The 14,684-nt window shown below is 49.6% G+C and overlaps 1 long non-coding RNA gene across 2 annotated transcripts in view; it reads left to right on the forward strand.

Moving 5' to 3' along the window:
• Window positions 1-14,684, forward strand: part of LOC101714320 (uncharacterized) — a 96,035-nt gene that overhangs the window by 29,443 nt on the left and 51,908 nt on the right. For both annotated transcript variants that reach the window (XR_205747.4, XR_015451692.1), the window contains one exon: window positions 1-14,684. This exon is cut by the window's left edge; it is cut by the window's right edge and continues 51,908 nt beyond it. This is a non-coding gene — a long non-coding RNA (uncharacterized LOC101714320).

A 14,684-nucleotide genomic window follows, 5' to 3' on the forward strand; every position in this document is an offset into this window, starting at 1 on the left:
CGCACACAGCAGTGGCAGCAGGCCACCTGTGCTTGGTGACAAAGAGAGACACAGGCAAACCCTGTCAGGAGGTGCTGTTTATGTGGTTTTTTATTTGGTTGGATATTTGTATTTATTTTTCTATTACTGTGTCACAAATAACCACAGAAGCAGCAGCTTAGCACAACATACACTTGATCATTTCACAGTGTCTGAGAGTCGAGTCCCAGCTCAGCCTAGCTGGGATCACTGCTCAGGGTCTCACCAAGCTGCAGTTGAAGCATTGGCTCACTTTTATTCTCACTAGGGCTGAAGTCCTCCTTCCAGCTCCTGCAGTTGTTGGAAGGATTCAGTCCCTGTAGTCATAGGACTGAGATCCCCTTCTCTTGCTGGCTGACACCAAGAGCCTCTCTTGGTGCCTAGTGGTGCTTACAGGTCCTTGTCATGCGGTTCCTGCAGGCTGTCTCATGCTGCAGCTCACTTTATAGACACCAGGAGAATCTAGCTCTGTTGTCAGGGAGTGTTGGTCCCTCTTTTAGGGACCATCACCCCTTTAAGTCAGGCACACCCAAGATAATCCCCCCCCCCCCAGTATTAGAGATTGAACCTAGGGTCATTGCACTGAACTACATCCCCAGCCCATTTTGTTTTTTGAGACTAAATCAACTTGCTAAGACACTGAGTTGTCCAGGTTGGGCTCAAACTTGTGACCCTCCTGCCTCAGCCTCCCAGAGTGCTGGGGTAACAGGCATGTGCCACCATATCTGGCTTAATCTTCCTTTTAATGTATCTCAGAATCAACTGATTTGAGGCCCTATTTGCCTCCCCACCATGTTCGTGACTTCCACCCACACTATAGGGAAAGGGGAGCCTGTAGGCAAATATACAATATGCGAAGAGGCAGGGATCTTGTGGGTGGTCTTAGAATTCTGGTATGATAATGAGAGAGAGAGAGAGAGAGAGAGAGAGAGAGAGAGAGAGAGAGAGAGAGAGAGAGAGAGAGATTGCTTTTCTCTGTTAGCAGAGTGGGAGTTGTGATGAGTCCACCTGAAATCCTGTTTGGTTCTGCTCTGCCCTCCCCTTCCTTGCTTATAATGAAACAGTTGACAATTCAGGATTTTTATTATAAACACTGACTGTTGCATGGATAGAAACCAAAAACAGCATTTGCTGTATGTGCTCATTTCTTACAGGGAATTGGTGGGAACCAGCTCAGCCTATGACTGTTGCTGCTGGCCATCTGCTGAGACATGCACATAGCTTATAGAAGCAGAAACCATAGACTGTTGGAGCCAGAAGGGGCTTTGGAGATCTTGTAGTTCAACCCAGTCACTGCACAGATGTTGGAACTGTGGCCCGGAGAGGGGATGTGAGTTGGCCAAGGTCACACAGCTAGTTGGTAGCAAGGTTCCTGGGAACTCATTCAGCAAGCAGGTTGAATGAGCACAGGGAGGGGACAGATGTGTCCTCAATTGTCCCACACACTTCCCATGATACCAGTTTGCCTCTTTACACAGTCCCTGACCCTCTAATGGTATTGGCTTCATAGAATTCCTAATGTGTAAAACATTAATCAGCAGTTGCCTTCCTTGTCCTACTTGGCTTTGGGGAGCAGGCAGAGGGGCTGCAGCCTGAGCACAGATGGGGTGGCAGGAGGAGGAGGGGGCTTTGTGCTCTGCAGAATGGCAATGTTTGTGCACATGTGAGTGCATGCACACACGTGTGTGTGTGTGTGTATCTAACTGTGATTCAGCCCTGAAAGCAGAACTCAACCCTGTCACCCTCCACCATGCAATCACGTCCAGCCTGTGACTATGTCACCTCCATCCCTGCAGCAGCCTGTATTAGTATCACAGGTGCTGATTCATGAGATGCAGTTGCCAGGGAAGGTGATTAATGATGGCAGCTGGGGTCCCTCTTACTCGCCCAGCCTCCCTGACCTTGTTCTGCCTCTCCTCTCTCTGCCTGTCTTGCCTCCACCACCCCCTTAGAAAGACTTTGAGTCTTTTTTGGGATGGTGGACTAGCTGCTACAGGAAAGGCACTGTGCCAGGATCCTTTGTTTGTTGTCAGTTAGAGTAGATATAGAGAGGTGTGGGGTGCAGAGGGATGCAGGGGACATTGTGTTCTTCCCATGTTCCCATAGTGTTGAGTGCCAGGCTGGTTTCCTGCAGACATGTTGGCTATCCTTTGGCATGTACGTTGCTCCTGTTGCTTCTAATGGGCATGCTATTCATGTCTCCTTGGGGCCTTCAGTGCAGAGGCAGTCAGAGACCTTTGCAATAATTTACTGGAAAGGGTGAGGTGGTCAAAGGAAAGTCAAAGGAAACATGACTTACTCAAGGTTACACAAAGCTGGCCTCTCTTGCTTCTCTTTCTAGAGGCTGCTCTCAAATTCAGTTTCCATTTCTCCTGCTGAACTTTGATTCTCCAGGAACAGTCAAGGCTGCACAGATCTGTTCTTCAGAGAAAAAAATCTTTAGTGAAGGAGATTTCAGCCAGAAGGATGGACTCTTCAAATATCCACCTCTGATTGGCCTCACTGAGCTTCCTCCCTTGTCACAAGACCTGCTGTCATTGTGACCTGAATGGACTACTGGTTATCAACTGGGTCAGGGATGTGACAGAGCCTCTGGTACTGAGGCCATCTCTATATATCAGATGGTTTCTTCATCTTTCTCATTCTATTCATGTGTGTGCATGTGTGAGGGAGGGCTGCATAGTTGACTTTAGTATAATATGCATGGAGAACTCCAAGCTCAATTTCTGACTTGTGGGTTACAAGAGTGGGACTTTCATCTCTTCTTACATTCTTGGGAAACCCAAGGAGTCATGTAAATGGGTGATGGGGGTCCATAGAAGGAGGGCCCAGGGTGATTTTCTTGCCTCTGTTGGCCTCCTTTGTGTCAGACTGGGAGAGTGGGGGAGACAGCTGGTCTCAGCCCCCATTTTCCTGCCCTTGTAGGTTGGTTCTTCAGTGAGTTTGGCTGAGGGAGAAATAAGATCAGAGGAGACAGTCCTGGGAATCCAGGTATGGTAGGTCTGGGAATTAAGGCACAGGTACATTGCCCCATTAGTCTGAGAAGTGTTTAGTTGAGTAGGAGTTAGGTAGTTTCCTCCCTTCTCAAGAAGACAGTCACTTGGTCGCTTCAGCACCTTGGACAGGGCCAGCAGGTGTGCTAAAGCAGGCAAGGAGGCCCTTCAATGCCTTTGATGCCCTCATTAGCCCACCAAGGCTCCCAGGTAATCCAAGTGTGACCCTCAGACTGGGCTGTTGTGACTAGACTCTCAGACTTGACTGCCTGGGACTGGTCAGCAAATAGGAAGGGGCCAGGGGTTGTGCTGTTTCCTTGAAAAGGACCCATGGATCCACTGCTAGGACTGCGTTGGCTGGGATTGGGTGTGATGAGGACAGTGCACCCACACTGTAATCTTCTGCCTCTTCTACCCTGCAGTTCCTGTCTTCCTGGAGGATAGGAACCCAGTCAGTCTCATTTCCTGCTGTGGTCCCAACATCTAACAGAGTATCTGGCCCAAGGCAGGTGCTCTTTAGTGATTAGTCAGTGACTGAGTGTTGAGGAGACAGGCCATAAATAGTGAAGTCTGGTTTGGAACTGGATGGGGACAAAGCCAGGTCCTTTGAGGGGGCACAACTGGGAGACAGCCCTCACCACTCTGATTCATTTTCTACTGCTCCATCAGGAACCTCCTCTCCCAACCAGTGGATCCCACTGCCCCACACCATGTGTGTCCCCTTCTTGATCTCTTCCTGCCTGTGGCTCATCCTTCAAGGGTTTCCCAAGTGTGTGTGTGTGTGTGTGTGTGTGTGTGTGTATCTGTCTGTCTGCCTTGCTCTCTCTATATATAGATATAGATATATATCACAATAGATTCAAAATAGTATCATTTTAATATGTGTTCAGTATTTTATAATTACTAATAGAATATTTATATCTTTTTTCTCAATTCCATGGTGTATTTTACACTTGTAGCATATCTCCTTTCATATAGCCCCAGGAAGTGGGGAAAGTGTGTTTAAACATTTCCTGGTTCTGAGACCCTGCCATCAGATGGCATGTGGCATGAAGCACCACTTTGGGCCTCTTCACTGAGTGTCAGCATGTTGGAAAGCCCTGAGAGCCAGAATCTTGGATTCATGCCTTCTCTGTCCTGCTCTTCATTCTGTAACCATCAGTCCCAGGTCTTCATTGCTTCTGTCACCTGCTCCTATAAGGGGGGGGGGATCATTCCTGCTTCCTTTCTATAGCACCAGGAGGCTCTGATCTGCTATCTCAGGTTTCCCACAAATAGAAGGTGCTATGTTCTTTTTGCATGAAAGATTTCAGCCTATATGGCCCTGAATCCCACTTCACATCACCTCCTTTCCTGTACCACCCCCATGCTGTCCTATAATATCAGGATGCTCTCCTTCTAATGGAAATGTCCACCTACTGATGGAGTAGGTGCCTTGAGTGGTACTGAGTCCATTACTGAAGGTCATCAAAGATAATATATTCTTGCAATTGGGCTGAGGCAAAGGGCAATTCTGTGTGAGTGAGAAGTTGAGGAGAATTGTAGAAGTCCTTTGTGTCTTGTAATTTGATTCCCTAATCCATCCAGTACCTAGATGAAGGTAGACAATGGGAGGGTCAGAAGAACAGGTGTAGTCTCTGGCTTTGGAATATATATAATTTGGTTGAGGAGGGGGGCAAAAAAAGTACAGAGAAAATATCTAGGAAAAGTAAAGGTTAGCACAAGTGCTCTCAGACACAGAGGCAGTGGGAGAGTCCTGGGTAGTGGGAGAGTCTGGGAGCCCTGGAAACAGCAGAGTAGGGGTGAGGATGAGCAGTCCTCAACCTCTCACATGCAGAGTTGCATGCAGCCTCTGATGATATTCCTGAGGCCCTGGCTTCAATCTGGAGTCCTGCCTACTGTGTGCACACCACTGAGCCCACCACTCTGAGTTTCTCCTATGCAGGACTTGGGACTCTCAGCCCCCACCCAGCTCTTTGTGACTGGGGTATACTAGCACAAGGGTCAGGAGCACATGCACTGGAGCTAGGTCTCCTGGGGTGGAGCCATGACTGCACAACTTACTAGAGGATGACCTTGAACAAGCCACTTAAGCTCTCTGCACTTTGGTTTTCTCATCCTCCCACCCCAAGGTGGCTGACAATAGTGTCTGCTTCACAGAGTCATCACGATGGAATGAGTTAGTAGTGCTGGAGACTTTAAAAATACAGCATCAGATGTGTTTGAAAAATTAAATACATGACATGGTTTCAGCCCTTCCCCAACAGGTCTGATGGCTCTCTTGTGGAGCTGCCTGGTTGTCATTGTCGGTTCTGTGGTGGGAGACCATCACATGGATTGAGCACAGAGCTTCACGACTTCTCCCTCCACTGGCCACTATTCTGCTCATGCAGCTCAGGCCCAGGTTCTTAGGTGTAGACACAAGTGTCCTCACTGTCTTCTCATCTCTTCACAAGTTGGTTTCCTACTAAATTTTGAGCCTGGTTTCTATGTGATGGTGAGAAATGAGTTCTAGCCCATCCTGTACTTGTGAAGCCAACATATTTGATGGTCAGAGTGGAATTGTCCCTTTCTCCTCCATCTGCTACCTACTACCCACTGCCCCAGCCTGGCCAGGTCCTTTTCGGGTCCAAGTACCTATGATGGCAACAGATAATGTCTCTCTGCTCAGGACCATCCCAAGGGTCTGCCCAGTGGGCCACTGTGTCGATCTTCTCTGCTGTGCTTGCCATGATCTCTCCCATGGAGAGGTCTCTGGGGCATTGTGATGCTGAGACAGACCTGGATTTTGCTCCTTTTCTTTGGCCTTGGTGGTCTGCATCTTTCTTTACCTTTTGCAGGAAGTTTTCTATCACTTGTGGATCTTGTGGTCATGTCTTGTTCCAACTGGGTCTTTAGGGCAGGTGCCCATATGGCCTGTCTGCTTGTCTACTTTGCTTGGTTCTTGTTGCTTTGTCTGTTACTGTAAATCTGAGCTTCCTCCTCACTTCCCAAGTGGGTCTTGTCTCCATCACTAAAAAATAGGTGCTCCACAAAAGCAGGAATATCTTCTCCTCTCTGTCATTGGTGTGGCACAGTACCAGTGGCACCTTTGTGTTACTCACCTGGAGTCTTAGTCACTTTTTCATTGCTGGGACAAAATAACCCACACCTGCAATTTAAAAGAGAAGATGTTTATTTTGACTCATGGTTTTGGTTCACAGTGGGCTGCTTCTAAGCAGAAATGGCATGGCAGAGGGGCCCAGATGGAGGAAAGCTGCCCACACCATCAGCTAGGAAGTAGAATGACAGGAAGAGCCATAGAGGAACATGTTCCTTTCCAGATCACACTCCCCAGTGACACCCCTAACCACATTTAGCAATAGTGCCCCATGATTCAATCACTTCTCAAAAGCCCTACCTAGGGGTGCATGAGGCTTTGGGGGGATATCTAGACATAAATCATCACACCTGGTGACTACTGATTTCTTAGTGTTTTTACTCTTCTTCCCTCAAGTCCATGATGTGCACAGGACATTCAGCTAGAGTGATGTCACCAGAGAGGGGCAGAGATACTAGGGACAGGTGGAAGTTGGGACTGACATTGGAGATGGAGTCACTGAGCAGAGTCTTTTCTAGAGTCCTAGAGCTGGGCTGAGATGAGGCTCAGAGATCTCCTAGTCTAATCCCTCACTTTGTAGTCAAGGAAGCTGAGGATCAGAAGGGGAGGGAGATCCATGGCCAAATCTTCCACTAGCCTCATCCTGAACAAGGACATGAATGGATGAAGTTTATTTGAGGAGCCCTTCCTGGAAATGGCCCAGGATTTTCTCCTGCTACCTTAGTCCCACAGGCTGGAAAGATGCATTCACTTCGGGGCTAATGGCCTATGGGGCTGCCACTCCCCAGGGAATTTCCCTGTAGAAAAAAGCAACAGGTTCAGGGAAACTCTTACCATGCACAAACACACATGGCGGCCAACCTTGCTCTCTGAGGGCCTGGACTATGGGCAGTCCCTCTAGTCAGGGACTTCAGGGAAAATTCAATCAGCTGACTGATTGTGAAGGTCTGATTAGTTCATGTCCAAATTGGGAGTGTGCTTTCCATTTGTGTCTGTGTACTAGGTGGGGGACTGTGACCAAGTTACTCAACTTCTCTGAGCCTCAGTTTCCTCATCTATAAAATGTGATGATGGTTCTTTCCTTCTGGGAGTGGGGCTATGTCTGTCAGTTCATGTTGCTATAACATGAACATAGGTGACTTATAAACAATAGAACTTTATATCTTACAGTTCCAGATGCTGGAAAGTTTAACTTGAAGGTACCAAAAAATTCACTGTCTGCTGAGGATGGATTTCAGGGTTCATAGATCATCTTTTTGCTGCATGCTCATATGGTGGAAGGGGCAAGGGAGCTCTCTAGTGTGTGTGTTTTTTAAAATAAGGGCACTAATTCCATTCATGAAGACTCCACTCTCATGACTTAATCACCTCCCAAAGGTACCTCCTCCAAATACCACTACTTAGAGGATTACATTTCATCAGTGAATTTTGGGAAGGGGACCCAAATATGCAATTCATAACAGGCCGTACTGAAACCAAATGAATGTTCAATGGTTTTAAAATTGCTGAAGAAAAGAGGGGACCAGTTTCTCCACCCTCTCCCTCCCACTGCCTCCTCCCAGCTCTATCCTTCTGGAGCCTGTTTCCCTCCTTGGGGCACTTACATCTGGATGCTTTCCTCATTGGAGTATAGGGTTTCCCCTTACCTCTGGGGAGAAGTCATTGTTCCATTGATTGTTTCTAGAGAGCCCCCATCTTTTTGCTTCTCTTCAGTGTCCTTCCTACCCTCTGTGGTCCCAACCAGCCCATCTTGGTCCTCTATAGCCAGCGGCTGTTAGGGGGATTTGAGCCCTCAACAAAGAGCCTCCCTTAACTCAGAAAGGGTCATAGCCAAGCCCACTACCACTTAACAGGCCATTTCGGTCATGAGGGTAGCTCAGCTCTTCTCTGGCTGCTTTTAGGAGTTGGGCACTGCCAAGTCTCCCAGGCTGAGCAGAGGCAGCAGCAGCAGCCATGAGAGAACCTCTGCACCTGCCTCCCTGGGAGCCATCTGCAGTGCTAGGTGTGGACCTCAGCTTTCAGCAGGCTGTGTGGCCTGAGGCTGTTAGACGGCAGATTCTCATCCCACCTTCTGAGGTGTTGAGGAAACACTAGATGCACCACCTCCCTACCCCACAGTGATATGCACTCCTCTGCCATATGCCAGCCTTGGGGTGTTCTAGTCTGCACACCCTGAGTGTGGTTGCCAACACAGGGCCTCTCCTGCGTTCCAGGAGGAAGCATGCAGTGCATGCAGGGCAGCAGGACAGGTGGTATGAACAGTTTCCCTGTCCTTGGCTCCAGCATCACTGGTTCAGCTGAGCCCCAGCAGAGAAGGGAGCAGGGTTTCCCATGCTTGGCAGGGGGCCCTTCCAGCTGCTGAACATCTACAGGGCCAAGCAGAGGTGGAGCACACTTGTCCAGGGCATGTCCTTAAGAAGATGCTGATTTGGCATGGTTGTGGACTGGGAGATGGCAGGGATGGCCTCTTGGTGCTTCCTTCTGCAAGGTGCCCAGCTGGTCAGGCCTGAATCTGTCCCACTGAGGTGTGGGAAGGTTCTGGGATAGGCAGTGAAGCAAGCTTTGCAGGACAGCTCATCTGTCAGCTGAATGCTATGCCGAGGCAGGTCAACACAGATTTACGACGAGTTCAGTAAACACCAGCAGCCCTTGCCTTGCACAGGCAGCCTGGCAGCCCACAGCTTGGATGTGAGGCTGAGGGCTCAGCTGGGGAAGATCAGGAAACCCTGGAGGAAACCCTGAGGGAAGGCACTGGAAAGACTCAGGGAAGGGCCAGGGAAGTAGTGCTGGCTCCTGCCTTTGATATCCTATGCACACTCCCTACAGGCACAGGTCTGGTTGGGTCACCTGAAGCTCACTCTCTGTCCACTAACTTTAGTTCTACTGTTTGTAGAATGAAAGTGTGGGGCAGCTTGGCCTTTAGAATTTTGTCCAGCGGCCCATGTTCCATACCCATTTCCATGTACTCTCCCCACCCCACAGAGCTCTCTCAACTCCTGGCTGGGAAGGATACAACTTCAAAAGCATCCTGTGCTGGCCCTTCTTCTGGAGAGCATCCAGGGGCTCCTGCTCTGAAGGGAGCCCTGAGGGCAGCCCCTCTTGCAGGGCTACACTCTGCCTGGCCAGCAGTGGGATGCTGTGGGAGGTAGGCCCCCGAAGCAGCCATCATTCTGCTCTCAGCCTGCTGCTAGCTCAGAGAATCTGTCATGTTTGCACTCCGCTCTGGCCTTGTCATTTTCCAGATAGAGCCATGGAGGCCAAAGAGGAGAAGTGATTGCCTGAGGCTCGAAAGCTGTCATATAGTGGCAGAAATGGCTCAAACCCAGGCCTTCCAGGTCTCTGCTCTGTAAGCCTGCACTGTCCCAGGCTGCCCCCTGCACCTTCCCACCCCTGGGAGGGACACAGTCTTGGCAGGGAGCTCTCAGCAAAGCTCTGCTTCCTACCAGAGCAGAAAAATGGGGGGCAGTGATGTCCACCCCTTTCAGTAGGCAGGAGGGGCTCTCCATAGCCTGCTCTATCCAACCTGTTCCTTCCCCAGGCTCACAGAGCTGACCCCTCTGGGCAGTGCAAGGCAAAGGTCCTGTGCAGGCAGAGCTGGGATGGGGATGATACCTGCATGCTTCCTGGCATCATGGGCGTGGGGCAGCTGACCTCAGAGCCCAGTATGTTCTAGGGAGGCTGCACCTCCTTTCCCCTGCCAGAATCTAGGGCCAAGAGCTTCCAATGCCACAGCTGCTGCCCGGCTGGGAGCCCCACGCCCGCCACCACTGATTGCAGTGTGTGCCATTTGTTACATTTTTAACAGCCCTGCTAGGCCCAGGCTGTCTGAGCCGAGCCAAAGGCGGGCCCTGATCTTGATTGCAGTGCTAAAAATACTGGCGAGGCTTCTGATGAGAGCAGGGGGCTTGGCCTCCCCTTGGCCCAGCCCCTCAGCTCTTTGCTGCCTTTGCTGTCTTCCTTCAGAGTGGCTTGGGGGACCCTGGCGGCTGGGGGGCAGGGAACCTTCTTCACTCTCAAACAAGCATCAGGGCCAAAGGCAGAATGCCCCCCCGCCACCCCGTTCTGGGTAACTGATGGCAGGGAGGGAGGCTTTCTGAATGCTGGGAATCCCAGGTGTCATCTGTGCTCTGTGGACAGTCCTGTGATCTGTTGGGACTCAGGTGTGAGGTGTGGTGGATCTGTGCTGAGAAGAGAGCTAAAACTTCCCCGGCTACTCTGTGCCTTTCTTCCCTTGCTCCCCACTTCCAGTCGCTGTTCAAATCTTGTAGGTTCTACTGTCTACTTGATCTCTTCCATCCTCTTTCCAGTCCCTTGGCCTCTGCTCAGCTCAGTCCCCTTTCTGAGCATTCCTCCAACACCCTCCAGGTCACCCATTGTTGTCAGTAGATTTTCCTAAAACTCAGCTTCTTTTGGCCATTTCTCTTCCTCTAATCCTGTCTCCTTGGGCCAGTATGTAAGACATTCCATGATCTGACCTTGGCGGATTGTTCTAAACTGATTTCCGTCCCAGGCACCCTCAGTAACAAGTCATGTTGGACTGTTCTCTGTTCCTGGTACATGTCTCAGTGTCATCTTGCCTCCGTTTCCTAAGTGGTCAATCTGTGAGAAGCTGAAGGCAAATCACTTCAGGACACTGTCAATTAGCATAATTACAAAGCTCATGGACCCTTTTGCTGGAGTGGTGGGCTGGGGAACAGACAATGCAGCTTATCCTAGTGAACTGGTTGCCAGGTTGTTGCGTGGCAAATTAGCCCACTGGAGGTTTTTTTGTTTTGTTTTTGCCTTAAAGTTCATGTAGGTAGCCTCACTGGGTGGGAAGGATGTCCTCCCTGCAGACACTCAGGGCCTCTCCAAGGTGTTTAAGGTTCTCTGTCACTCCACATGCTGGGGCTTTACCTCAGGCCCTGAGAGGCTGGCACCCAGGATCTAGCGCTTGTTGGATTAACAGCAAGTTTGTGGAAAGGGTGAATTGATTGAGTCTTACCAGCTGGGATTCTCAGCTGGCTGAGGGCAACTGCCTATCTGGAAAACCACTGTGTACAAACTTCATTCCCCAGCATTAACCCCAAACTCATACCTGCCTCCCAGAGTTTTAAATGCTAGGATTGCTGAGTGATTCCCAGAGCTGCTAAGTCAATCCCTTCATTTTTACCTAGGGGAAACTGAGGCTCAAGAGAGGGAAAGGAGATTTTAAGAGTTAATGACAGAACTAGAGCTATAGCCCAGGCTTCCTAGGTCCTTGGCAGTGTTACGTCCCATCAGCCTCTCATCTACTGTGCCCTCCTCTCGTACTAAAATCCTGCCACTCCTCTGGGCCTGGTGCATCCTTCTTTCTTGTGAGCTACTGAAGTCCCTTCCTGTGTGTCCTCTGGTGGGTGTGGTTCATGTCTTCTTAGCCCTCCTAGACGATGAGCTCCTGAGGATGGGGACTGAGCTGCCTTCAAGTGTGTACCTGGTATATAGAAAGGGCTGAACAAATGCTTCTTGAATTGGGATAAACCAATGAATAATTCAATAGTCCATCCTACTGAACTGGCATTGACCATGGATGTGGTTACTATGTAGGAATTCACCTTGCTTTCAGGTCCACTGATGCCAAGACACACAGCAAGTGGAGATGATGTTTCCCTATCTCCCCACTGGCTGCTGCATTGTCACCCAGGTGACTACACATGCCAGCCTGCAGAGGGCTGCCCTTTCTGTAGACCTGTTGTCTCCTGCAGCCCTCTGGCCAGAGGCACGGAGAGGGTAATTATCTGCATTGGTGTTAGAACTTTTATCTTTCATTGCTGGTGAGATTCAGGCCCAGGGAAAGCAGAAGGAGTGGGATGGGCAGGAAAACATCAGTGCAAGAGTTAAGTGCCACATCTTGTTTCTCTGGATTCCTTGAGCATTAAGAGTGTGGGTAAATGTGACAATTTTACTAAAATGTCCCACTGGATGGTGTTACAAAGAAGCCATGGCCCTTGTGTCTCTTTCTCCTCTTCCTCCAAGTCTTAGGCAGGTAGTGTCTGACTGCCTAGATCAGAACCCTTCTCAAGCTTGCTTAAGGAGCAGGGTGTGCATCAGAGGAATGCAGGAGGCTTTGTAGGACCCATGGTGAGAAGAACCTCCAGGTCGCAGATGAGCTGAGAGCTTCCCAGAGCCCATGGCCTACTCTGCCTACTTTTTGCCCTTGGAGGCCACACAGGGTCTCATCCCTGCTGCTCTCTCAGCTCCATTTCCCTGCCTTATTCTGTGGATCAGCTTCCTTTGCTTGCTCATCAACTCATGGTCCTAAAATAGCTGCTCCAGCCTACCCCAGCCTGCCCTGGCTGCCTGACCTCAGCTTCGAGCTCATCCACAGGCTCTCTCCCAGGCTCTGGGCTCTAGGGTTCCAAAATCTTCAGAAAGAGTCTCTGATTGGCCCTTTGGTCAGCCAATAAGTGTCTCCTGTGGATCAGGTGTCCATTTTTGATCCACTTGTCTGAAGCCAGCAGGCAGAGTGGGCGGGACCTGGTGCTGTCTTCTCAGTTTGGCCAGTGGGCCACTATGCTGGGAGGGGAGGCTAGCAAGGCAGGCTTCATATCTATCAGCTAGGTTTTGCCCTGAGCCAGTGAGGATCCAGAGAAAGGCAGTGTTTGAGCCTGTTCTGTGTTGCTATAATAGCATATCTGAGGTGGGGGTAATTTGTAATGAATAGACATTTATTTCTCATAGTTCTGGAGCCTGGGACATCCAGAATGGAGAGGGTGGTGTCTGGCAAGGATCTTTGGTCTTCCGAAGAGCAGGAGAAAGAGCCCACTTCTGCAAGTCCTTTTACTAATGCATAAACCCACACATTAGGGTAGAGCCCTAATTACCTCTTAAAGGCCCAAGCTTTTCATCTTCTTACAATGACAATTAAAACTCGCCATGAATTTAGGAAGGGACAAACACCCACAGCATAGGGGCAGTTTTCTTTCCAGACCCATGAGTGTTGTCTAAGTCACTCCCAGACATGTTCCTGTAGCTGGAGCCAGGCAGACGGGGAATCCTCCTGCCCCTAAGCTTTGGGCAGGACTCCTTCCCTTGCCTCCTTCCACCAGGTGCTCAGGCCTGAGCAGAGGCAGCCTCCACCATGTCCTGGCATCTCCCTGGCAGCTTTCTCCCTTCTCATCTCAGCTACTACCTCAGGGCACTGGATCCTCCTATGCAGTCTCCCAAGAGGCATTGTGATGGAGTCAGTGGCCCTGACTAGTGCAAATAGACCTTCCTGGTGCTGTTGAGATAGCCTCTAGCATGCTGGTTCTCCCCCATAGGCGGGCTCCTGGGTCTGCTCTGAGCATATGTTGTCCATTGGTGGGTGTCTAATCCTTTTGGGGTGGTTAAATATATGTCTCCAAATTCTTGGAGGTTCCCTTTAAATGGTGAAACCTAGCCGGGGATTTAGCTCAGTGGTTCCACAGCCTGCCTTGCAAGCGCAAGGTCCCTAGTTCGATCCCCAGTACAAAAAACAAAACAAAACAAAAAACAAAAAGCAAAAAATACCTAATTGGTGGAGCCTAGTAGTTTCCTTTGAATGTAGGCTGGACTTGGAGACTTGCTTCTAAAACATTGAAATACAGCAGAAGTGATTGTGTGTGACTTCTAAGACTAGGTCATACAAAGTGCTGTGGCTTTGGGGGAAATAGACTCCCTGTCTTGAAGTCACTCCAGCAACCCTTCTGGAAAGCCCACGTTGTGAGGCACAGAGGCCTCCTGGTCAGCTAGGCAAGTACACCACCTTGGAAGTGGCTCTTTCTGCCCCAGTAAGCCTTCAGATCCCTGCAGCTGTGACCAGTGTCTGGACTGCAACCACGGGAAAGGACTTGAATAGAACTATCCAGCCAGTGTTGCCTTACAACCTGTGAGATAATAAATTCTGCTGTGTTTAAGCCAGTGAATTTGGGGATAATTTGTTATGCAGCAATAGCTAACTAATGCATCCCTACCTGTTTATCTTCCTCAGGTAACTGACACTATGCAGAAAGGATTTTAATTCATTTGACAATTCTGCTAAGTGAAAGACTAATGTCCATGATCACTCATGGGTCCACACACCATTTGTTGGCTTTCTAAGGACCCCCAACCTGGGTGTCTGGGTCCAGTGTCACCTCTTCTTCTCCAAGAGGTGTTTGTTTTCTTCCTCGCTTTGGTTCTGGGAACCTTCTGGCCAACCTTCTTCCAGAGAATGCCCTTGTTCCCAGCCTCAATGTGAGCTGCAGCCTCAGCCCTAATCCCAGATTCATGTGTCATTTTACAACCATCTGGCGTGTTTACCCACCCTTCATTTTTATTCAGAAAAATGGGGCTTGTGAAACTTTCACAAAGCCTTTGAAGTTCTTTGTAGCATGGCCGCACACTGAATCCAACAGATCTCAGCTGGCAGGCACAGCCAAGATCAAGGGCAAGGGGCAAAAATCTAGGGTAAAGGTCAAAAGTTTCAATACTGGTTTTGGTACTCACTAGGTCTTATGGAAATGGCACAATTCCTTTTTTCCTGTCAGGCCTATGTTAACTCATCTGGAAAATGGAGCCAGTAGCATTTGTTCTGTTTGTACCCAAGACTGCTG

Source organism: Heterocephalus glaber, unplaced genomic scaffold (genome assembly GCF_053883595.1).
Source record: "Heterocephalus glaber isolate CG9 unplaced genomic scaffold, H.glaber_assembly_v1.0 deba00001429, whole genome shotgun sequence".
NCBI classification, from domain to species: Eukaryota; Metazoa; Chordata; class Mammalia; order Rodentia; family Bathyergidae; genus Heterocephalus; species Heterocephalus glaber.